The 26,117-nt window shown below is 34.7% G+C and overlaps 1 protein-coding gene across 4 annotated transcripts in view; it reads left to right on the top strand.

Moving 5' to 3' along the window:
* Window positions 1-26,117, top strand: part of SGCG (sarcoglycan gamma) — a 118,560-nt gene that overhangs the window by 23,211 nt on the left and 69,232 nt on the right. For 2 of the 4 annotated variants that reach the window (XM_027677887.1, XM_027677886.1), the window contains exon 2: window positions 10,339-10,430. The gene's annotated coding sequence lies outside the window, so the exon portion shown is untranslated. Of the gene's footprint in view, window positions 1-10,338; window positions 10,431-12,232; window positions 12,335-26,117 lie in introns of those variants that run through there. The other 2 variants (XM_027677888.1, XM_027677889.1) reach the window with 2 other exon arrangements.

Raw genomic sequence — 26,117 nt, 5'->3', positions numbered from 1 at the left:
TGATTGCTTGAAAAGAAAGCAAGCTACCTAAGGTATGGGCTTACTTTAAGAGTATGCTACAAGTGGAAACAGTACAAAACAAAGCCCACTGATGTAATCATTGAAATGATGGTGTGTGTTTTTGAAGATGGTCTTGCTAGATATGGACCAAACATAATTAAATGGACTGCAGTCATGTGAAAATTTAAATTTATGCCTACACTTAGGTTTGCCAGTGATCCCACTGCAGTCTAGGTAGTACAAAAAGTATATAGTCTAATTCACGTGTGTATCTCTGCAAGACTGTGCCTTGAGAAACCAATTTTGTCATGGTGAGTAATTTGGAGTGTAACAACTAAAGCTTTCTGCTGAGCTTTAAAATTATGTAATAAATCTGTGAATGTTAAAACTGATTAAAATTTAAGGGATGCGAGTTATGGGGTTTCATCTGGCCTAGACTGTGAAGTCCCAATGTGCACTATGGATAGACAGGCTTGTTTGTGTTATTTAGAAAAATCTCACAGAAATCTTCAGATTTTAGAAGGCATTCATATTAATTAGATGTTTTCTTTGTTTCATGTTTTTTATTGAAGCAAAGGGAATATAGCCTAACTAATCAGAATTTGATTGCGTATTTCTTTAAATATGTATCTTTCTGTATCACAGTACCTACATATAATGCTTAATACAGATCATTTCATATTGATCTGTGACTGTCTGAGTAAAATATGTAGATGTACTATATAGATACTTATATGATTTGTCCACTCTAAGCTGTGGTTTGAGGATTAGCCGAGTATGTACCCAAGACTGCCCATATAGTTATCTCAGATTATTTGAACATGACTACAGAAACACCATCACCACCACAAATTCCATTAAGAGAATGCACCTGGTATTTGCCAGAGAACCAGTGACCGGCAGTGAGAGGTGTATAAATCTATTCTTTTCCAGTGAAAGACAAGGGAAGGCTACAAGATCCTTGCAATATAGGAGGATATAAAATGCTACTTGAGAGAAGAGATACAATTTAATGTAGAAGAATCTCTTTTTATCTATTGGCCTCTTCTATAGAGGTTATATTGTATGATTAAATGGGTGTACTAATTTCCTGTATAAACTTGGGGAACATGTTACTGGTAAACATTCAGTGTGCACAGATTTGTTGCTCACAGAGGTAGTCTTCCAAATTAAAGACCATTCTCCTTAACCTATAACTTCCATGTTAAGCCTCAAGAGTAGAAGTCATTTCTGCCTATAGCAGATAGCTACTAAACCAGCAGCACCAAAATGCTCCTTCTTTGTTCAGGGTCTGTCTCTTGTAGCACTGAGATTTCCTCCATTAGTTGATCCCAGAATAAGGTCAGACTTCCCTACAGTACTTTACCAGCTGCTCTTGTCCTGATCTCTCAATATATGGCCTCTACGTGAAGCATCATTACAATCCGCGCCAAGGATTGAACAACTTCCCCAGCAGCAGTCCAAGCACATTTTCATTCAAATCCTTTCAAACAGTTTCTGAATGTGTAACCTGGAGGTGAGTCATTGTCTTCACTTTTTCACAATCACTTGGCTATCGATATCACTGCGGATAGAGTGTTCCTATGTGCTGTTGGATGCTGAATATCACAAATTCAACACTCAGTTTCTGTCTTCCCTGACTTCCCAGTCTTCAGCTAACAACATACTCAAGGACCTTGTAATGAAAATTAGCATGGCTGGAGGCAACTTCTCTTCTAGCCTCAGGTGGCAGAGTGCCAATCCCTCCTTGATTCAGGCTTAAAAATTTAAGGAGAACACAAGTATCAAAAAATATTGCTTCTCTTCCTGTACCATTCTCAGGAGAAAATCTGAATACAGTATTGACCAAAACTTTTCTTCCTGAACTATTTCAATAGCAAACAAAAATGTCGTATTTTCTGTTTGCTCAGTCCTGTGGCAATCAGTAGAGATTTTGGGGGGAATTTTAGGAGATATCTGTATGTATTTTCACATGCACCCAGGTATGTATTGGACTATGTATCTGTTTTTAAAATGCAGCTTCATTATTTTTTTTCTTCTTTTGGGGCTGTTATGTAGAAGAAAGCCAAGGAGTATTAAATTATATAAGAAATAAGAGCTACTAGCTATTGATAGTAAACTGATATGTCCTTGACTTAAGAAAAAGTTTAAAATCCAAGCACATCAGACACAGTTAATCAGGAAAGAGAAGTACATTGTCTACTAGAGCTTGTTTGAGAATATAAAAATTAAATGGTCTGGTACTGATGGTTTTGCCAAGCCCAGAATCAAATTTTAGGGTTCCTATGAGGTAGGTAAAATCACTCAATTATAAAGTCTAACAGCTACAGTTAAAGAGGAGCCCCAAAGATATGTGCATATTCTGAAAATCCGAAAGGCTTGGCAGTGACTACCTGTATGTTGCTGGTCATCCTTTAAGGCCTTTTCCAATCAATATTCCAGGAAATGTCAAGGTTAGTTCCTTAGAAAATGGTACATACAGTACAGATAGCTGCAAGTCATGGTTAAACTGGGTATGCAGGTAATTATACTGTGAATAAGAGTGTCCTTTTTGTTTTGTAGAGTAACGAACTGGATCAACACACTTTTAGACTAATTTTGGTGCTCATCTGCTGGATTAATAAACCCTAACAGTAGATCAGAGGCTGTCAGACACCTTTATCTTAGGAAATGGTCAGTGAAATTCTGGAAGTTTTTCCTACTGGAGGGGCTGATCTGTGCCTTGGCTTTGTGTTTAGCACTGCAACCATTTTCTAACAGTTGATGGACTGGGTGTTTTGACTTCACAACTGAAAATGAGGCAGCATGCTTGCATTGTTTAGTTATCCAGACAGTAAATGAGATGATCATACCAAGTAGGATGCAGCTGTTGTCACTTCAGCTGATGCAAAGCCAATGAAGTGTGAGAAGTAAAGATGTAGAGTAAAATGTTTTGACTAAATAACAAGGAAAAAGACTTTTAACCATAATATTTGGTTATAGTTAAAAGGAACATATTATCTACTAGTCAATTACTTTGACTAGTCAGTTATTAGTCAATTAGTTTGTCTAGTAATTATGAAACTATTACTAATCACAAGTTCGCTAAAGGAGAAACTTGGGCGTTTGTTGGTAATGTTTCTTACTAAGATCAAACTAAATGTCTTCTGTTTTGTGGAATGAGAGCAGCTGAGTAGGGCTTGCTTCATTTTGTTGTCCATATCTGTACTTGGCTTTTCTTTATTTTTTTCAAAATAGCCTGTCAGAGTAGGATGCCAAATTATAATAAACATTGCTCCAAATAGCACTCCAGAAAGAATGTTAGGTGTGCTTTTATTTCTTGTTTAAACTAATTCAACTATTTATTTTGCAAATATATTTCAGCTTTGGTTAATAAGGTGGGATGTCACATTCTTACAGGCTGCCAAAATTTATCCATTTATCTCTTAATTTTAAGTCAACACTTATATTATTGTTTCTCTGCTGGATGAGGTTGCCAGTTGCTCAGCCTCAAGGATAACCGTTCAAAATACTAGATAGTTACACGATTCCCATAGTTAATTTACGCATTTCAATCAAACAAGAAATAGCTTATGGTCTGTTCCCTGGTTGATTATAGTTTCTTCTATCTTAAAAGGGCTATACTTAAAATTTGCTTGCTTATGCCAGATGGCAAGTTCCTAATTAAATTCACTTCTCATGTTTCTAATTTTTCTGCTTACATTTTGACAAAACAAAAATCTCAGTAGGGCCAACAGATTGTTGGTGTATATTAACAACATTAATAATTGTTATTTTTACAGTCTTTCTTGTGAATGGTAGCTCAAAGAAATCATATGATTTAAACTGTGACTTAACCTTTGGTACTAAGGCTCTGCTTCAATACAAGTTCAAAACTTCCAACCAGATTCTTAAAAATTATTTTCTGTACACTTCTACAATTGCTCTTTAAAGGCCGTTTGATTTTTTTTTCCACAGAAAGTAGGAGCACAAATTGCTATTTTATTGTGGTGGTTGGTGAGAAAAATTGCTTGTTCTTTTTCTATTTCCTTTCCATTGGCCTTCTTTTTGTCTTTCTAGAACATCAGAAGAGGTAAAAACTCCTGAGATCTCAGCTAAATGCCGAGCTTCCATTTTCTGCCTGATGAGGACAATCATCTTGATCCAGAAAAATCACTCTGGATTAAGTACTTCAGCCTGGCATTCTTAAATATGGTTCAGTACAGATTCTTCATGGAGTGATCTTGGGAAATCATCAATTCAATTATATTTTTTAATGTAACTGTGTTTTGTTAACCAAAGAGTGCCCAGACCTTCAAGGTAAGGAATGATTTCTGTGAACTGTTTTGCTGGGTTGACTGTGTATTTGTATGGTACAGGTCTAAACTGATTATTGGCAATTTAGAAGTGAGGGACTCGGACCCAGCTCCAGAGTCAAAAATGGGAACACCACAAAATGCTGTATACTTCTAGTTTCCAGAAGAAGAATAACTAATGTAGCTGTTGTTTAGGCTGCTTTACTCTATAGCAGTAAAAATGCTTTTTATTGTGGCTTTTCTCACCCTCCACCCCATTTCTGGCATTTTGAAATGCTAAGGCTTTTTTTCCCTGGCGTTCTTTTAGTGAGTCATAGGGTGTAGTGTGATTTTGATGGCAAAATTAAGAGTAATCTACTTCAGAACAGTTTTACAATGGCGACTTGTAAAAGGAAAAGTCATTAATTGTTCAGTGTTTTATAGAATGGCTTTAAAGGAGAAGTAAAATGCTTCAGAAACATGGCTTTTTCTGGCTACCAAAAAAACCACATGAGATAATCAGTATTGGATAAAAGCTTTTCCTACACAGTCTGCAAGACATTAATTTATTCAATAACAGTGAAAATATGTCTGGTTTCAGAGAATTCATAATTTGGTAATAATGTGGTGTATAATGTGCAAACTGTTGAAGAAAAGTGTATACTTTTGTCCATTAGCCAATTCATCATACTGCTTACGATGCTCATGTAAATATAGGGGGGTATGACCTAACCTGGGGGCTTTTTGTTCTTCTTAGTTGCTGTGTTCCATGACTGTGTCAGGTAAGACCTCAGAAGGAAGCAGAGAAGATTCTCATTCCTTAGGAACATTTAAAAAATACTCTAAAAAAGACAATTTCAGAAACCACAAATTTACCAAGGTGTAAAAAAGCAAAGAAACACAGTGAGGGAGCCTGCAGCTCCAGAAGAACAGTTAGAAGAAGAAATTGTAAGGCCACAGAGCTGCAAGTCAGGTTTCACAGGTGATAAAATGGAAACCTCCTTGATTCTGGAGGGAGCTTCAGAGTTTTCTGCAACTCATAGAATTACTGAAGGGACAGACATCAGGTCTGGAAGGAAGGGTTCTTTGCGCAAAGAGAAATGGCCAGGAAATTACTTGTTCATAAGCTTTCTTCTATTTATATTCTGTCTTAACTGCCTGATCCTGGGTTCTCTATTTTAAAAAATAAAAATTCTATTCTATAAAGTAATCTGGTTTACTTTGAGGAGCTCACTGTAAAGGAAAAGTTTAAGCAGATCCACTTTAAAGTTTTGTTTTATATGTGTAAATATAAGAAAATTATCTAGAAATAAATCATGTAAACTCATGTAACTTTCTTATACAGCCGAAGCCTTTATTACACCTTTTACACTGAATATTTATCAAAACATGTGAACAGAAGCAATCATGTAAAAGGAAAACAACTACAACTTCTTTTTGTCTAGATTATTACTAAACAAAGTTTAGGATATAGGTTCATGTAAAATGAAAACAGTTACAGCTTCTTTTTGTCTAGATGATTACGAAATAAAATTTAAGACATAGCTTCTTTATAGTCTTGTTTTGCTCTCTCATTGATTTATACCTAATCTTCATTTCACTTGGATCAAGATTTAATTAGATAAATGACCAGACTTTACATATTAGCCAAAATGTACTTTTGGGTTAACTCCTTCAATTTTATTTATTTTCTTCTGTTTTTTCAGCTTTTAAATTTTAGTTCATTTTTTATGGAGTTACTTCTAATATTTTGTTGCACGGGTTCAGCTTACAAAATAAACTAAAGAAGGTCTCTTTAGGTCTCATAACAAATTATTAAGTATGTATTAATTTATTTATACTAGCTAAACAGCCAGTCTTAACTCATTCTCTCTCTCTGAGCATACATGCTGGTCTGTAGTATGACCATCCCACAGTAGCTTTTTCCACTTGTTTAACAGGGAAGAAGCAACGTATTAATACTGTATCATTTTCCTAAATATTTAACTAGTGTTCCATCTTTTTATCACTGTTATGGATTACTGAAGTTTTAAGAAAATTAAACTAATGCAGGTTCCTATTATGGAAATAATTTAGTAGTCAGTTGCTCCAAGTATAAAATTACAATCCACTAAATTCTGGGCATTGAGTGTGTCAGGGCATGAACTCTGGGTTCTGTTGTGCCCTGGCCAGAGCACTATAATTTTCAAATTTCCACTTCTCTTCTTCTAAATCTTCTGAAGCAGGAAACCTTTTTCTTGTGTGCCTTAACACTTTCTTTTTTTTTCTTTCTGGGAAGATGCATGGTGGTACTGAATGAAAAAAGTATTCTGACTAATGAAGTAGACACTGAATAACTGGATTTACACGGAGTTTTAGACATTTTTATATGCTTTTGTTTCAAATGCAGGTTAGATACACCTGCTTTATTATCTCAGAATTAAATATATGCTATGTAACTGAAAAATCACATTTAATGATAAAATAAAATGGCAGGCTTTTATATCTCTTGGTCATCCATATTTCTGCTCTGTCAGTGAATAGGGAAGGAAGCAAGAAAAATAAAAGAAGGTAAAAGAAATAGGAGGAAAACAAAAGAGAGTGGTAAACTCGTATTCTTTAGGGTTTGTTATCTGTACAAACCTTCACACAATATGAGAATATGAGTACAGAGGCAGTGCTTCCAAGACCTGTTAAACTATTCTACCGTGGAGGGACAGTCAATCAGTTTTCTGTTTTATACAGCCACCTATGCTGGGTGACAGCTGTGTGTTTCACTTGAAGGCCCCAGAGTTCAGATATCCCAAGGCAGAAGGCTAGACTATCCTACTGTGGATGTTTAGTGGGTTTGGGGTTTTGCTTTTGTTTTTAGCAAAGGTCAGATGATGTAAGAGGAAATGTTATCATCAAAGAACATGAAACGTTCTGTGTTCATTGTCAGTGCTTTTGACATCCGTTGTAGAAGTGATTTGACATACCGTATGAAATAGACCTGTGAATATACTATTGTGCCTGTCACAGAGTGCTTGCAGATGGAGGTGTGAGTAGGTGCACAATGATTCATATCCTAAAATAAAAGTCCAAATGCACAAAACAGTGAACCTATGAAAAAGTGCTTTGCTCCACTCTCCGATCCAGTATGTTAGAGAGTTTCATATAAACCAAAAGTATACATTTCTTGTTTTCTTCCTAAAAAAAGCTAACAATTAACTTCCTCAAGCCACAGTATTTGAATTTTGTGCTTAGAAGAATGCTTAAATCATACCAACAATGCAACAGACAAATTAATTCCAAATCTGCTTTGATATTTAATGTTTGGTGTTTTTATTTCCTCCCTAATATTAAGTCAGGCAACATTTTCTGCTTTTAAGTGCTTTTTTAGTACTATAGCAAGGTCCCTCCATTGTGTCTTCCAGTCTGCACAAGCTGCAGACTCAGATTAGTATTTGCTCCCTCAACTGGACTCTTTGAAAGGGTCTGCAAAATGAGCTTGCTTGTTTGCTCTTAGAAAAGAAATTTATCCCGTCTTACCTCTATTCCAAGGCACCTGTCAGGCTCATCTTTGCACAGAGTACAGCACTGAGCACAGAGTACCCATGCAGCTTTTTATTTGTTGCATCACTACCTAATCTCTTTAAAGATTCATGCAGAATTAAACCCACAGAAATTAAATAATTTTTAATCAGACTGTGTGAAGATGCAATCCAAGCAGAAGATACCATTTAACACATCCTCACCCAAAAAAAACCCTCTGTGACAGTTTGAATTGGTTTTATATAAATTAATTTTGTGTCTATGTTAATTTGAGAAGAGATTGAGTTGAGCTGGTGAACAGTAAGTGAAAAAGATTCCTGTTCTAGAGCCACTGAGTGTACTGGGGAGGAAAGTCCAGGTGACTGAATGTGGCAAAAAAAAAGGGATAGAGAAGATGGGTGTGGCAGCAAGGGACAGAGAGATAACAGCTGAAGCAGAGATTGAAATACTGATAGGAGAATCAGGCAATAGACCCACAACCAGCTGTTCATGCTCACAGATGGAAAAAACTTCTAGAAACCAGACAGAAGGACCTGCTGTACACTGACACACGGGGCAGTTGGTCTCTTATGAATAATTATTTTATTTTTGTATTGTCTTGCATAGTAATTTTCAGATTTTTCTCTTTTAGTTTATTCTTGTTCTTAAACAAAACAAAACATAACATAAACAAAACATAAATATTCTGAGTTTCAAAGCTGTTTTGAACCTCCTTATAGATATCGGGTAATGAAACAGTCTAAACAGATCTCCCTTAATGCCTTATATTTGTGGATCATGTGTTTATATTTTAAAAGGTTCCTGTTAGAATATTTTCCACTTTGTAATTGTTTAAAACAATTGCATTTTTATAGCTTTAGTAGGTGCAAGAGTAACTGTCAAATGTTTGCTTCTGTTTATATGGGAAAGGTATAATCATCTTTTGGCTCACTGTTTTGCTCATGTTTAGAAGATTACATCCCTTTCTGAATATTTACTGTAGCCCTGTTCTTAGGAAGAGGCAAGGTCTTGATCTACCAATAAATGACTGGCTGTCCTATCCCTCACAAATTTTAAAAGCACATCAAACATGGCCAACTCAAATTCTTTGGAAGGAAACACAAAAAAATTGATTCCAACAGTTCTTGTTTTCTATCATATTCCATCCTGTAACAGCAGTGGGAAGACAGGAGAACTGGAAAAAGTAGTTTTTGAAAAAGTGATTTTTCTGTTGCATCATTTCAAGTTCATAAGTAACTAAAATGCAAAAGAACGAGAATCAAGGAGACTCGGACATTTCCCCTCTGTTCTTGGAAGTCCAGACATGTCCAGTAAATAATTAGTTTTTATATTTTCTGACCACTAATAAAATTATCCTCCACTTTAATTGGTTGGGAATTTGGTTAGTTTGCATTTTTGCATTCATACTTTTTACCCAAAGTATATGCCATTTTATCATTAATGTAAATTCGCTTTTGCTACACTACTTGATCTTTCTGAACCATTAGTAAGGTATCTTTTAATATTTCATATGGCAAAACTTCTGTTTCATAGGATCATTTTGGTTGTAAATGACCTCTGATATCATCTGGAGTTACACATCCATACAAACTGATTTTAGCTATTTTTACTGTTTACCACATAATTACAGTATTTCGGATAAATTCAGTTTACCATACTGGCTAGAGTATTCTTGTTCCTTAAATACCCTTTGGGTACTAAATCCTTATCACAATCGTTAGACATCTCACAGACTTAAAAAATATCTGACAGGGCCAAATGGCTTCTGTGTCCTTTTTAGTCAGGGTGAATTAGTTAAACTGATAGCTGATAGTCATTGTCTTTTCCACCATTGTGTTCTTGTACTTTGAGGAATATGCAGATACTCTTGAAATCTTGTAGGTATACACAGAACTTTTTTCAACAAAATTAGAGAGAAAAAATAGAATGGATCAAAATGGCAGAATATTCAAACCACAATTTATCTATCTTTTTCCATAGCTTTTTCATGCTGTAAGTTTGCAAGTACTTCTAGTTAGTCAAGTATGAGTGGACTCTGACAATGTGGAAGATAAATATGTTTGCTTAGTTACCTTTACAGGACTACGTCATCGGTCATTGACTTTCGAACTCCAATTGGAAAGGAAGTTGGCAGGTTTTGGTGAAGAATGGGGCATCAGCATTTTTGAACTGTGAATAGGGAGAGAAAGATTTAATTTTTGTACAAATGCCATGTATCTCCATAATTAAAGTTACTGTTCATTATGCTAATGTATTCTAATCTTATGTTTGCAACAGAAATATTTTTTATTATTTTGCACATAGATTTTTGACTAATGCTTATTTCTCATTTATTGTAAACTCTGCTGTCATGAATATTTAGAGTCCAAACAGGTGTTGGGAGTCTAGTGTTTCATTTGTGTTCCACAATTTTAAGCTCAGTGAATTTCGGTCTATCCCTTGTAAGATGTCAGTTAAAGTAGTCAGGAGGGCAATTCAGAAATATATCTTATTCTTTCTCCATTCTCATGAAAAATTTTGCTTTCTCTTTCCCTTCTTTGCATTTAAATAGGAAGACAGCTGCCTTCAGATGATACAGAACTCACTGACAGTTGCTCTTGTTTCAGTCCTACTTCATGAGAACTTCAGAGGATACTAACTGAGGTATTTGTTTTTTTCATTTTTAGAATTTTTACTTTTCAGAAAGTAGATGTGTAGAAGAGCAAGACAAAGGATATCATGAATCTAGACCAAGAAGAGTAATCATATGCGGAAAATAACACAAAGTTCTGTCCATAAAGAGAGCTACTGGCTGATACAGTCTAATCTTTCTATAGCTGGGCACTATGTTAGTCAATATTTTTTTATGAGTTCAGAAATCAAATAATTACAAATATACCAAAAAGAGACATAATAAAATGCCATTTAAAATGTTGCTTTTTTGAGGGTCATGTAACCAGTTTTATCTGATTCTCTGATTTTCTCCAAGAATGAGCAAAAGATTTTGCAGGAAATCCCTAGAATGAATCCCAATCACCTAAATAATGACTAAATAATGAACCTTTCAAGACTATCTATCATTTATAGATTTCTTCCTCTAATACTTAGAAGGAATTTCAATTAAATAGGAGCTTTGGTGTTAACACAACATACAAAGGCTTTCCTCACACTTTATCTTTTATAAATCCCCAGGATTAAATATAAAAGCAGTTTTAAAGCATTGTTAAATATTTTACTATGAAAAATATTTGTCTTTTTTATCAGATATCAGTGAATTAATTCTTTTGTATAGAAAAGAACTTCTCCGTTTGTATATGTAAACAGAGTCTGATAAAGGAGTAATGGCCACTGAATTCATAAAGGGAAAAAACTATCTTGTACGCCTGCAATCAGTTGGATTTGTGTCAGTCCTAAATTTATGATCTGCAGCTGTTGAATGTCTGATAGGAGCTTCATCTTCTGAAGCATGATAACAGTGCAAGGGCATGGCTGGAAAAAAGGAAACATGCTTTGAGAAGTGAAATTGTCCAAACATATGGACGATGATTGCAATGCTTTATATAGCACAAAACTTTTGTTTTGTAAATCTAACAAATGTGTGTTTTAATGCTTTTTAAATTGTGGACATCTACCAGCACAGATTCTAAAATATTGTAGGTTGAACAGAATTGTTGGTTAGTGTTGTGTAGTCAGTCTAATGTAAGCAGTGGTGGCCTGGAATGCTTATTTCTGTGTTTGAGAACTCAAAGCTTAAATGATACTGAAAAAATATGTGTCATAATTTCTATAATTTCATCTTAAAATATATAATATATGCAACTTTTATTTTATATATAGGTCTTAGTATTTATGTGCGTCTGTCTTTTATACCAAGATAGCCTTAACTTTTTGGAAAAATTCATAATTGTTAGTGTAGTTCTTGTATAAAATTTATATGTACTGTTATAGGTATATTATAATATATGTATTTTCTTCTTTTAAAGAGACTTTTTATATGCCAGCCAGTTTAGATTATAGCTAGAATTATGTTAGCAAGAAAATGAAAAATTTTCAAAAAGTCAACTGTTAAAATTCAGTTGAAAGTTACGTATGGATTCAGAGAAAAAAGCAGAAGCCTTTTTTGTTTCTAATTTTGCATTATGTGCTGTTAGCAGCAAACTCTGATAATAGTTTTTACGTGCAGATTCTATGAAGTGCTGCATATTCTCAGATTTCTAATAAAGCAGTTGGCATTACGTGACAGGTTGAGCCATTTCAGTGCACATTATGGATTGGTTATGTCTTAAAGTGGGGCAGTTCATTTCTGGAATCAGTACACAACCATTTTAGCAGTAGAATTAGCCGCTTATGTCACAGATTATAATTAGCTACATCTTTGTGCCAGAGCAACAGGATGGAATGCAAAACACAGCCAAACATGTGAACGAATTTTCTTCCAGTGATATTTGGCCAGGCCTAAAATATCTTCCACTCCAGATTTGAAAGTAGTGGAAAAGTTAGGCAATTCTCTCTTGGAAAGAGACTGATTGTAGTGTATTCAGAAGACCACATTGTTTCAAATCCCTACGGTACGTAACAATTTTTTTAATATTTGTTTTTATATTTGTGTGAAAATATTAACATGTTAATAATTGAGTTTGATTTTGCTTGTTCTTTGCTTATTACATGGTTATATTGAGCTTCTCCCCATCTGATTTTCTGTGAAACACTTCAGGCTGATTTTGTCCTTATTTAAGGATCATTTTTGATGCTTATGTGATTTATTTTAGAGCCTAAATTATGCGTTCATGTTTAATTACAATTATTTTCAATTCTGATAGTTTAATTTTACTGGTTTTTACAATTAAATACAGTATTAAGTTGCATAGTTTAAACTTGCACTTTTATAATATTAAGAAGCTAACTCTTAGTACTTTTTAAATCTTTTACAATATCATATTACTGTATTTATATAAATATATCATTTGCAGTAGTAAACCTCTGATGTTTGGGGCTATAAATTTTTCTCAGTGTATCTATCACATACTGAAAGTTAAATTGAGTCAAGAATGGATCCATGCTTCTGCAGAACACTTCTTTTTGGCTTGATAGTGTGATAATAACCTTCCACCTGAGGAATTGTGACCCAAAATCAGTTCTAACTTCTGTGAAACATACTTGAATTAATATAGGGCATATAATTATGTGTATACAGAACTCCTTTTACAATTCTGTAATCTCCTTGAATTCAAATACATTTTCTCTTGGATAATTTTACTGCCCGAAAGAAAATTACTAACTGGGTATCAGTGGATTACTGACTCCATTATCAAATGATTTGTTGGATGATACTTGGTGTCTTGCCACCGACAGGTGCTTGCACTGCATACTTAATCATGAATGAGAACATAAGTTCCTAAAACAGGATATTGCAAAAGAGTAGGAATGTGATTTTACCAAATCAACACCAGTCAGCTAGGCTCCTTTTATAGAGGTATGGGTGTTTTTACTATTTCTGTCTTAAATCTCCTCCTGCTTGAGGAGAAGGTGATTCATGTCCCAGAAGTGTCCGTCTATCTCCATTTTCTGTGGAGGGGGCATAGGTAAGTATGGCTCATGCTGTCTGTATTTGGAGAGGTGAATTCTAACCTGCATAGCCACTTCCAAATTAGTAATCCATTTGAGTGAACTGTAGTAACTTTGTGCCATAGAGATCTGAAAGTTTGTCGTCCATTAAGATTTTAGAGGTTTTGGTTGTGGTGCAGTCACAAATTATGCCACTTAGGCTGAGGTGAATGTCTATTTATTTTCTAAACAAATTTGCTATTAGTTAGAGACCTCCTTTCAATTATGTATTGAAGAAAAAATGGTCCTAGGATACCACCAAAGGGTAAGAACCACTGTATGGAGTTAAATTAAAATAAAAGGATCTACATTAAGCCCACCATTAGAGAGAACCAATTAAAATCTCTTTTCTAAACCTTTATACTTTTGCTAATAGCATGCAGTTGAAAACTCAATGGTTTAAAGCACATTATATTTTGAGTTTTATTCATAATCATAAGGCTTTAGTAACAATGTGAAGATCCAATATTCATACTTACTGCAATAGGTTTGTAATTATACAGATGTGTGTGATTATACTTAGTGTTGAGAATACTGAGGCAAAATGTATGTTTTAAGCTAAGGGAAAAGAGTTTTGGAGGAGTAGTTGAAAGAAAGAAATGGCTATATTGTATCATACAAAGCCAAGCCTCTGTTAAAAGGCGCAGAAAGTTGGATATACAAAGATCCTCTTACCTGAATAGCCTTGTGAGATTTATTCATTCCTGTGGAAAGTAATGCGTTTTACATGAGATACAAATCCCAGGTCCTGACTTCTTACAGTTTTTAATTATTTTCATGACTTGGAATTAAGTAAGATGGATTTCCTTTGGACTTACTTCTCAAAGTTGATTGTGTTACATGTTTAACAAGCGCTGACTGAAGGGTTTTTGTTACAAAGACATTTACAAGGTCTTTCTCTTATACAGGCTTTCTGATATCTGATAAGGTCTTCTTGCCCATTGTAGTCTCTCAGTGGAGACATAAATGGTGTTTGTTATTTTCCCTGTTCTCTCATTTTCAGAAAGTTTGTAGGAAGATAGTATTTGAGATCTCTACTTGTCTGTTGAATTTGGTTGAAATTGGCCAAGAAACTCAAAAGCTGTTGAAGGAGGGAAGGAAATGAAAGGGAGACAAATGATGTAGTTGTTGACATAGGGTTTGGTTGCTTTTTAATTTATTAAACCAGGATAAAAGCATCATGGCAGTTTGGATAACAGGTTAATTCAATATCCTGGTCAAATTTTCAGCTCGGGTAATAATATTCTCACTATTTAATTCATCCTAACTTTGGCTACCTGGGCCAGTCTTTTCATTAAACCTTTCTGTATATCTGCCAAAAGCTGTTAAACAGCTGCTGCCTTTCACGCCATGGTTGGTTATGTTTCTGTGGTGGATGAAGTACCATGTTTGTATAAGACTGTGAAGAGAAATATAAACTAAAGTACATAAATATTTTTTTTAAATGGAGTGTGGTATGTGCTGGAGTGTTGGATAATGCTGGTATTAGCCATAAAAGGCATGGTTTTCAATAAGGCATGTTTGTTTGTTTGTGTGTGTATGTGTATCCTGAAGGTATGTTTGTAAGAGTCACATATATATGTATTGTCAAGAATGGGTTGTAAAGGTGGAATCATTTGTAGAAATGACTGTTAAAACTCTACAGTTCCCCCTTGTTTATTTGCTGTGATGTCCGTGCTCTGAGGAACAGCAGTGTTAGTACCTCTGCTTCACCTTATGTTTTCTCATAGTGCGAGTGGCAGATACTAAATTTTATACAGCCTTCTTGCATCATTGCCTTCTTAGTTCTGGATACTAGTGGCTTTCAGAAAAAGCTGACTGTAGAGTACAGCAGCCTCTGTTTCATGTTAAAGTTTCATGCAAGTCCTACATTGAATTTCCAAGCCGTTAGACCTGTCTGTGAGGAACATGCAACATTAGTCAGGCATGGCTGCTGATGGAATGAAACGTCTGAAAAGTTCCACTGCACCCCATTTCCTCAGTTTTGAGGAAAAGGAGTTTGAAGTGAGGAGCAGTAATAATTAAATAAAAAACATGTTCTGGTGACTCCAGACTGCTGAAAGCAGAATAAAGTGGAAGAGTATCAAAAAATAAATGCTCTGGAATGAATCTGAGTCAGCAGAGCACAACCATGGTAGGGGACCCTAACCACAGACCAAGCTACATTAGCAAAGCTGGAGACAGCTAGCTCCATCCAAAGGCCTGTTCCAGTCCAGATTTGAACTGAAATAGATGATCTTCAGAGGTTCATTGCAGCTTATTTTTTTTCCTAGGTTTCTCAGAATTTGTTCAGATTTTCTGGAATATTCCCTATACTGTTGTTATTATTATTTACCTCCTGGTCTTGATTAGTCCTCTGGTTGTCTTACTAGCTGATCCAGTCTGCAGTGTTTCAGATTTCATGGAGGAGGTGGTCATCACAGTTTAATAAACATGGGAGATTGGTAGCTAGCAGTATTCTCTAGCCACATAAAGTTCCCACAAATCACTGAGAATTAACTGTAATATTTGACTTGAATTTTACTTGGAAATACAAGGAAGGAAACGGATAGATTCAGAGCTTAAAGCCAAAAAAGCAACAAAGTGTATTATTTTAATATCAACATTCCCTTAGGCCTGAAAGGTCACAGGAGGATATTTGGGAGACTGGCAGAAAAGGTTGCCTGAGTGAGAGTTTTCACAGTAGGGATAATAAAATGATAAGACAGATTTCAATATGTGAAGGAAGAAGAGGTTGATTTACGTTTGGCCTGAGTGCCAAACAAGAGAGTGAGCATGGGAAACAATCCCAAAAGTCAGCATGGATGAGGCAGAGAAGGCACTGTCAAGTTTGGTTCTCTCCACACTCATGTAATAGTATCCTGATATGCATTGTGCCTTCGTACTGCATCCCAAGACTTCTAGCATATGTTCTGGTTCTGATGAGGGCTAAAGTGATGCAAGTTCACCCAGAGGGTACCCAGAGCCAAGTTTTATGTAGTATGTGGCATAGAATTTTGTGGAGGCAGAGCCTAAATTTTTGTAGGACAGCCAGCAAGACCAAGGTAGGATGTGGTAGTCCTATGTTGCCTACACTATTTTCAGGCTATTTTTCTAGTCTCAAATGCTCAAATAGACCTGGTGAAGGGCCCATACACCAAAAAACTTATCTAATTTTCTGCGCTACTGTTTGGTATAATAAAGGATTTTTCTTTTAGCCCAAACACTTTTCTTCCCTGTAACATTCTTTCAGTTTTGTTCTGTAATAGTAGGTATTTTCCATTTAATGAAAGTGCTGAGGAAGGCTTCTGAAAACTGCTATCTTGCTTAAACACAGAACTGCATTACAAAGTAGTGTATTTCCTTCTGCATTATTTCATGAGTCATTTAATAATTATGTTCAATACATCTGTGAAGATAATGCTTCCAAAAGCAGAAATGCATTTCCTATATTTACAGTTGTATAAGACTATTAATGTATTGTCATAACAGAGAGGAAACCATTTGTAAGCTATATTCAATGAAACCTCTGTATTTATCTCAGTACCCCACATTCTTTCTGAATTGTATATTTCATTGAAATTCTGTCAGTAACAACTTTCACGATCTGTAAGTGTACTTACTTTTTAAAATATATATTCTTATATTTCATTAATTTTGTTTTTCGTTTTAAACTAGTAATTTTATCTGTTGAACTGATAGTGTTGTGATTCATACTCGATGATTTATTTTTCTTGATTTTAGTCATGTTTAAGGATGACAAAGCCATATCCCCTTATGGAAAACATCTAAAATACTATTTAAGTTAAGAAAATTAATATGACTGTCTTCCTGTATGAGAAATCCTCAGGTACCTAGTAACATATAGCTTTAACTCAGGAAAAAATTCAAAGCTAGCATTCAAAAAACTATCTAGAAATAAGCTTTGATTTAGGATTGTTTAGTAAGGGAAGCATATAAATGGTTAGAATGCAAAATAATTAAAACAAAGGCAGCAGAAAGCAAATTAACCTCTATTCCTCTGCATTATCAGAATATTCAATCTTTTGTTACCTTTTCCTTTTTTTTTTTTTACTTTCTTCAGCATTCCCTTAGTACTTTCTCCCCGTATTTTACAATCTCCGCTTATACATCTTATGTTTTGTTTCCTGAGTGTACTCTCAACTTACCACTTTTCGCTTATCCCCAAATGTCTACTCACAGTATTTTTTTTACTGCATTTAAATTATAATGTGGATATTTTTTCTTTTTTGGAAATGTCTGGTTTCATATTTTGTTAATTCACAGCTAAAAAGAAATTAGAAACACAAGACAATTTTACCCTACAAAAATAGATTTCAACATTCTGGTAATTATTTTAAATTTCAGCTGAATTCACCCAGCACTTTCTTTAAACTGAAAAATAGATTCTAAAGTCTTGAGGACACTCTTTGCTTTTGTACACTTGAGGCTAACAAAAATCTCTCAGTAGTTCTTATATTGAACTAAAGCTTTTCTGATGCATGGTTACCTTCCAGAAATGTCTAAGATTGTTCTTTGACTGCCATGTAAGGAATCGAAATCTATCCTACATAGAGTTTAGTTCCCCAGATGTTAGAGAACAGTTCAAATCATCTGCAAACCTGGACTAGAATAACCTGCAGAAACTAAGATCTAGCATCAGTTATCTTTATTTTGCCATTAGAAACTGGCATACTTCTTGCGAATTTGAGTTTAAGAAAGCCTAATTTGCAGCTCTTTCTCTTCCTGGAGAAATCTTTGCATGAGAAGTCACCACCGCTGTTTTGGGATTAGTGATATGTTCATGTGTTGTAGGGACAATTATCAGAGGGCTTTAATGAAAATATAAATTCTTCGCTGCCTGCCTCTGACCAACAATAGACCTCATCTGCCAAACATGTGAGGATCTTTTTGAACATATGTGGTACCTCTTATTTATGCTGTTGTGAAGCTTACTTTTCCAAGTAAAGGCTTTGTTAGTCAGTAAAGCAGTTTTCAGGATTAATGATACCTACACAGTGAAGTAAGTTTTTTTCTTGAAATAGGGCCCTAATTCATCCTACAGTGCATGTAGTAAGTGATCTGAGAGCATGCACAAAAGACACAAAACTGCATATCAGAACCAGTACTTCAGCATGAGCTGCAGTTTTCTTTGGGCCTACAAGGAACAGTTTAGGGAATTGTTCTTAATGCCTTTCATTTGTTTTCAGAAACCATGGTTAAAAATTTCAAAGCTCTGGAGCTAGTCTCTTGCTCATTATTTATGGTCATAATTGCAAATAATACTGCAGCGGATGCATAGATAGCAAATAGCATACCGATATTGTTATTAGACTTTTCTGTTATATCATTCCTTTTTTAATTTTTTTTTTTTTAATGTTGTGGGTTGCTTCTCTGGTAATATCTCAGGCAACAAAAACTGATGTGTCAGGCACTACTGTCTAAATTTGAGGAACAATGTTTAACTGGAGTTTAAAAAGGCAAGTTATACTTGTGTTCTATGAACATCTTTTCCTGTGTATGCCTAAAGAATAACTTTAGAAGCTACAGACATACTTTCTGGAGAAGATAACGGACTTCTTATTTGATCCAAATAGGAATTGCTTTCCAGTTACTCAAATTAGAATCTTTAAAATGAAGACATATGCCAAAAATAAATCTTACATTTCAGATTACACTATTTGATTTACATCAGTAAACCAACTTTAATTGGAAGTTAAGAATTTTAATAGTACCTGCTGATTTCCATTTGGATTAAATACTTTGTATGAAAAAAATCTACTTTGAGATACAGGGAGTGTGTATGTTATGTCAAATAAGAGATTTTGCTTCTAGTTTATCTTGGAATGCGTGCATACTTAACATGTACTTCAGATTTTGTTTGTGCTTCATTTGTTTTTACAGCTATCTGAAAGATCAGCTATGTCTTTCCTATAGGTTTTTAGTCCAGGAAGGGTTATACTGGTCAAAAACAGTATTTATACATATTTCCATGTTCTTCATCTTCTGTGTTTCTTGCATTGCATTATTACTTTGTCATGGTTGCTGAAGAAACTTAGAATTGGTTGCTACCTAAACAGCTGGAGTCAACATCACCAAAAAAGGCTTCTGTAGTACATGTCTTTTGATGATTTCCTTATGTGTCTAATACACATTTAAATTAACTGGGTTTTCCCCTGTGTAAGTAAAGATGAGTAATAAAGTTGTTATGACCAAGACTGCAATGCAACAGAATCACATCAATTCGTAGTCTTTGACATTTAAAATTCATCAGAATATGGCAGAGGTTTAAAGTATGTAATGAGACACAGTATACATAGGAAAGCATTTTGTTTCCCTTCTACAGAAAAGGAAAGTGAATTTGAATTCTTAGTTTACTTCCAAGTGACTTGTCAAAAAAGTTACAATTGTTACTTTCTAGATACAAATTATCATATTTTTTAAAGCATACATGTGATCCATCACTTGAATTAGGAGGGGAAAACATGAGGATTAATTTTCATCTCTAGCCTCTACATCTAGTTCTATTCCTTATTTCTTTTGTGTATTTTTATTTCACTATTGAAATAAAAAAAAAGGAAGCTTCACAGAATAGAAGTATAATTCCATTTATTATGTGAAATCATTTATCAAGGCTAAATAAGCTACTTTTCAAGGTCCACAACCAACACAGGAAAACACCACAAAAAGGAGTTATCTGTTTTGTAATTGGGCTGAAGTCTACTGTATGAACTGGAAGTATGCCTCTAAAGACACAACAGCATTCTACCTGGAAGTAACACTTTCATAAAAGTAGCAGCAAAATGAGGAAAAAGAGAATATGCCAATGCATATGACTTTATGTACTTAAATAGAGCTGTTTCTTTTTGCTCTCACAGACAGTACCTCTAGCCAGCACTGACAACATGAAATAGTTTTGCTGTGAACAACACTGAGGATAATGTTAAAGGACTTTTGCAAAAAGCTCTCTCGTAGCAAGACTTGCAATAGGAACAGTATTTCTACAAGATAAATTTTGGCCCTGCTGTGGGTAATCATTACTCTGTGATAGGAAAGCTCTTCTATCAGACACATAGAAAATAAAAATGTCGTTTTTACTTAAAAAAGTGTTTTTAAACAAAAATATGTAGTTGCCTTTTTTTTTTAAAGTATTGGAAGTTATTCTTTGTCTGGTAAACATCCACACAAGATTATGACAGCAGAGATTCTTTCATGATTTATCTCCATCAGAAGGATTGCTTTTTCTTCACTTTTATAAAGAATTTCAAGTCTTTTGATGTGTTCAGCAACACCAGTGAAGATTATTTTCCCATTCCTCCCCTGAGTTAGCTTTGCAATTCTGGCCTATGCGTCACACTTCTAAGTATATAAACAACCAGAAAAAGCATGACAAATGACAAAAAAATTTTTTAAAAGTTTATGCCTACCAGTGTTTTGAGATTTCTGGTGTTGTCTCCAGGGAAGGAAAATTGAAGGCCACAAAAACAATTCTTATTTGTATTTAATGGCCCTTAAGAAATGAAATTTTGTACACAGAAACCTAATTTTTGCTGCAACTCAAACTGACAAACTACCAGATCCCGTTGTCTGCGAAGTTTAACTTTAGCATGTGTTAAAGTAAAATTTTATGATTCTTTCTTTTCTTACGATACTGTACATTGACAATAAAGGAGGAATTAAAAGTAATGGAGAGCATCCAAGGCATAACTAACAGAACAAAACAAAAACAAGTAATTGAGAGCAGCAATTTAAATGGCAATACAAACATGAGATGTATCCATTTTGTCAAATACTCAAATAAACTTTTCTAAATGTCCATGGCACCCAGAGACATAGAAACCACTCTAAAGGAGTCAAAATTCTACTTAATCAGCCAGGTTAGGAGTATTACTGCTGACCTGATATAATAAAAGGTTGAATGTGATAACTTAAAGGGAGTTCTTAAATGTTCTTTCCAAATAAGCTGTGTGCTTAACAAATACTCCTAAAATAAATTAAAACTGTATACCATGCAAAAGTCTATTGATTTATTCTTTGACCTATTCATCCAGATTCCCTATTTCTTAAAATTATGACATTGTTTTTATTTCTCCTTTTATGAAGGAATATTTTTTCAATTGAAATTAGTGTGACTTTACTATGTTTATTTAGAGAAGACAGGGGTTTTTAACTATTATTAGAAATACTACAGTGATGCATATTAGAACTGGTTAGCTCCTTTGAAACACTTTAAATTGCAGTCAAAAACACAGCAGATTCTGTTTGTCGTTTGGAAAAATAAGTGAACTGAAGTTGAGAGGCAAAATATTTTTTGTGAAATCACGTTTAATACAGATTACCTGTTCTTCAAGAAACGATGTTATTGCAATACAAAATTACCAATATTTAATATTGGCAAAACTTAATCTAACATTTAACTTAGGTTCATTCTCTTTCCAACACAGAATAAGGTATTTGATTATGCATGTCAACAATGTAAAATGTGTTCAGTGGGTACATTTGAAGTCAAAAATCCACGTGTAAATTGTGCTTAGGTTCAAAGATAACTATATAAGAATGAAGGTATTTGCCAGAAGGTAAGCTGAAAGCATCCCAGAAAATATTTAAGAGAATTATGTTGGAAGGACAGATCAGGATATATGCTCTCCATGAAAAAAAGTTTGAGAAGGCAAAAGTAACTCAGTATGGCAAATCAGCAGATTAAGGGAAACAAAAGAATTTCCCAAAAGATCATGAGCTCAGGCATGTTAAATCCAAAATCAGTACTACTGGCAAAAAATGTTTGAGGAACAGTGAACAACATGAATGATGAGAAGTCTTTCCTCGAACATGAGAATGGCCAAAACCTACCAGCTAGTTTGTATGGTAAATGAATAAGACTCTAAAAAGAGTGGTTGGAGAAGGATATAAGGACTAAGAAAAATTAATTTTTTCGTGTTTTTCTTGAGTATGGAAGAAACTGGAGCACTTTCTGTGATATAACTCCACTTTATGATTACTCATCAAAGGATCTATTCCAGAATAAAAGGACTATAGAAGGAGCTTATCTACAGGGGACGTGTAGGTAAAGTATATAGTAATATTCAAAATCAGAAGATGTTCAATAAAGACCTCTGAAAAAGAAAAACAAAACAGAAATAAATACTGTTGATGATAAAAGGCCAGCTCTAAAGGCTGCAGAAACCTAGATTAATTTAGATTGGAAGAAGCCTCTGGAAATCATCCAAAAGTCCCTCCTTCTGTATGCTCAATTAGGGAGCTGTAGGAGACTTAGCAGAACAGCACGTCTCCTTTGGTCTTTCTCATAACGTCCTGAATGCCTTCATTTCTGTTTCAAAGCAAAACTGTATACATTTGTCTCAGCCCTTTATACACACAACACAACCCTCTTCCTCCTTGCCTTACCAGCCTTTCTTTCCTCAGTGCACGTATCCATCCATTCCAGCATTCTAGTCATACAGGCTATCCAATATATTTTTGTAATTCCAGTGGGATTATTGGTCTGCAGTTGTGCATGAACTTCTGATTGCTCTTGTTTTCTGTGCAGTATTCATTCATGAACAGACACTGCAGATGGGCCACAGTCATGCTGTTTTTATAAGGAAAGGGAAAGAGCTTTCTCCATCATATGGTCGTCTGGATGCTTCTTTGCTGCCCCCAGTGAATTCACTTCTCTTAAGGGTATAGCAACCCTCTCCTGGTGTACCTAATTTAATGCTTTTCTCTTTAAGTTAGCAATGATGCTCTTGCCCAGCTTGGTCAGATGGATCCTATCTCTTCTCAATAGTTCTCAATCCTTAAAAACTCTCCTGTGGTCATAAAAGCCAAAACTCTGCCTGTGACACCAGTTAAGTATTAGCTATTAGCATGCAGGATATGTCCACTCCTTTAAGAACTCCTTTTCTCTTTCCCTGAAAGGATTGAGGGGAAAACCAGCTGGTCCTTAAACCCTTTACCACTCCCTCAGATCTCTATAATCACTCTTCATTTGTTGAGCCATAGGAGTATCATTGCTGCCCCTGTTATGAACAGCAAGGGCTTGATAAGTCTCAGAAGTCTCTGCAATATCCCATCTCTGATCACTCATTAAGCAGCAGAACTTCCAAGACATCAAAGTCAAGTCAGCAGATGGGTGCCACTGTCTCTTGATAAAGGAACTCTCCAGTGATCATCACCTGGCAGTTGCCTATGCAGGTTGCATCTTTTTTGACTTTGCTGAAGGGTAGTTCAAGACTAAGTGATCAGAAGTGAAAATGGCAGATCAAATTCAAGCTAGGTAGATGTAGAGTTTTGCGCATGGGGGAAAAAAGCCTTCAAATGCAAAGTGATAGTATCTGAACTATTTACTTCGTAGTGAGATCCTGGAGTTATGATGTATTATGCACTGACACCAGTTCAGTGCCCACGAATTACCGTAAAATGAAACATTCAGAATTCATGGGGAAGCAGTAGAGTTCAACTCCATAATTTATGTTTTTTGAGTCCTGTGTGCTGTTTTTGTTCCTCCCCCATATCTGAACTGACTAGGTTAAGAGGAAGGTAGTAAGTGCAACAAAACGAATAGCACTGCTTTCACACAAGCTGGACAACACAACCTAGGAAAGAAATTACCAGGATCGGAGAGAAAACAGTATGATGGAGATCTGAAAGAAGGCTTCCATTCTTTCATCAGTATCATCTTTTAGTCACTATCAAGGAGAGGCTATTGAGCTAAATGGACTTTGATCTGCTCCAATGTAGTCCCTTTTATGGTTTTAAACTCACATATAAGAGAATAAACATAAAAAATATTCTTTGATTATTTGTATAGGTCAATTTGTTGTTATCAACTGGGATCTAGTAGGATAGATATATCTAGTAGATATCCTACTAGATATATAGAGAACTATCTATATAGATAGATCTAGTAGGATATAGTAACACAAAGCAACTGAAACAAAATTTAAAAAATAATTCTGACTACATCAGTCATTATGTTTTCTATTATTGTTGAATATTGGATCTTGTTATTTATCAAATGTTTCATTCTTGTGAAAAAGTTATATATTTTAAAATAAAATCTGTTTGTAAAAGCTATGTAAAATATTACTCTGTAAATTGTTGCTGTCTATTGGTATTTTATTCTGGTTGAATTTTCTTTTTTTGAAAAATTAAGCTGACAGAATTCAACTTACTGTTATTCACCTCAAAGTTTCTACCCCTCCCCATCTTTTGACTTTGCAGTCAAATATGAGTATGATAAAATAAACGCATAGAGGTTTTCAGGGTAATGAAGTTTTTTTTCAATGTTAGTGGAAGTTTCTTATGAAATCATGCCCTCATTGAAGGAAGACTGTTCTGCTACATTCTCTTGGCATGTGAATAGTATCTACTGGGTCAGAACACACAGTTCAAGCTAGCTAGTACTGATGTGTGTTATATTTGGCTCAGGAAATTTTTATAAAGGACTCAGAGAGAGCAGAAGTAACAAGATTACTGCACTGATGTCAATACTTGAAGAATAAAATGTACAAATATATATAGAACTAGGCCTCATCACTACTTCTGTTTATAGTAAAAATTATTCATTAAGCTTTCACTGTTTCTTTGCTGTTTTTAAAGGATTTTTAGACACAGCTGAAAGCAATAGCAAACATACACAGGTCCTCTACCCTAAACTCTTTTTATTCCCTTTTGTACCCTGTTGTTAATTTCAGTTTCATCTTTGCTGCTGACTAAAGTGATGAGCATAAACTGGGCTTTGAGTTTGCTCTTTCTCAGCAGTCCTCCTAGATGAAACAGTTACCTTCCAACACAAATTCCAAATTTGTTTCAGAGTATTATTACTGTGTTCATAAAAGATGTCCTATCTGTTCCAACAATATGTCTGACCTGCTTCATGATGAGATGTAGTAAGGACCGGTCCTCATGTCTTGTGGCCGTTTGTAACATCTAAGAATTCCTGTATTGGATCACTCATTGAATAGAATAATTTCCCATAAGCTTAGGCTTCCAAAGGTATTGTGGACATCTTCCTAGTCCATTGTAATGCAATATGAAACAGTTTTTCTTAAAGAATAAAGGGAATGTCTTAAAAATATTTATTTTCTGCAGTTGTCTCCCAAGTACTGTAATTTTCTGGACTTGCCAATGATATTATAAATCCAAGTGAAAGAGTTTTTCTTTGGAGGACAGTATAGAGTTTAATGTATAATTGAGAATACAGGAATTGTTCTGTACAGCAGTCCTGGAAATGAACAGTAGACTCACATGTCCTTATTTTTTCTCTGGCACTTCCTACCAGGTCTGAATGTTTTACTTTTGAAGATACAACAGCTTGGAGTGTAAAAATATGGTATTAAGAGTAAAAATTTGAATGTCATTAAATGTCTGAAATGTCAAATTTTTTGCTAGGCTTTGTTTTTATTTTGTAACTTCCATGTTAAAATATGTTTTATTGATTAAGAAGGGTATTTATTATTGTGGGATTTTTTTAACAGTGTATGATGTATTATTTATCATTTGTGAATACATTTGAGGTTTTAATTATAGAGAACAGGCTTATTAGCACTACCAAGAAAGATGACTTTTTTAACAGTGGCATTTTCCGCATTCCTATTTCATTCTTATTTCTGCTCATACATGAAAAAAATAATGTGAAAGCAATGGATAGTCATCCCTCTATAATTCATTCTGACATTTGAAAGATACTGCTAAGGTGCAGAACTGTTAAAATTCTTATAAACTAAAGTAATATATGTGTGTGAATTACTATGTTTAACTTTCAGG

Source organism: Neopelma chrysocephalum, unplaced genomic scaffold (assembly GCF_003984885.1).
Source record: "Neopelma chrysocephalum unplaced genomic scaffold, ASM398488v2 Primary Assembly neopelma1_43, whole genome shotgun sequence".
Lineage (NCBI taxonomy): Eukaryota > Metazoa > Chordata > Aves > Passeriformes > Pipridae > Neopelma > Neopelma chrysocephalum.
Note: the sequence above shows the minus strand (reverse complement) of the source record. Positions and strands in the feature narration are given on the sequence as shown.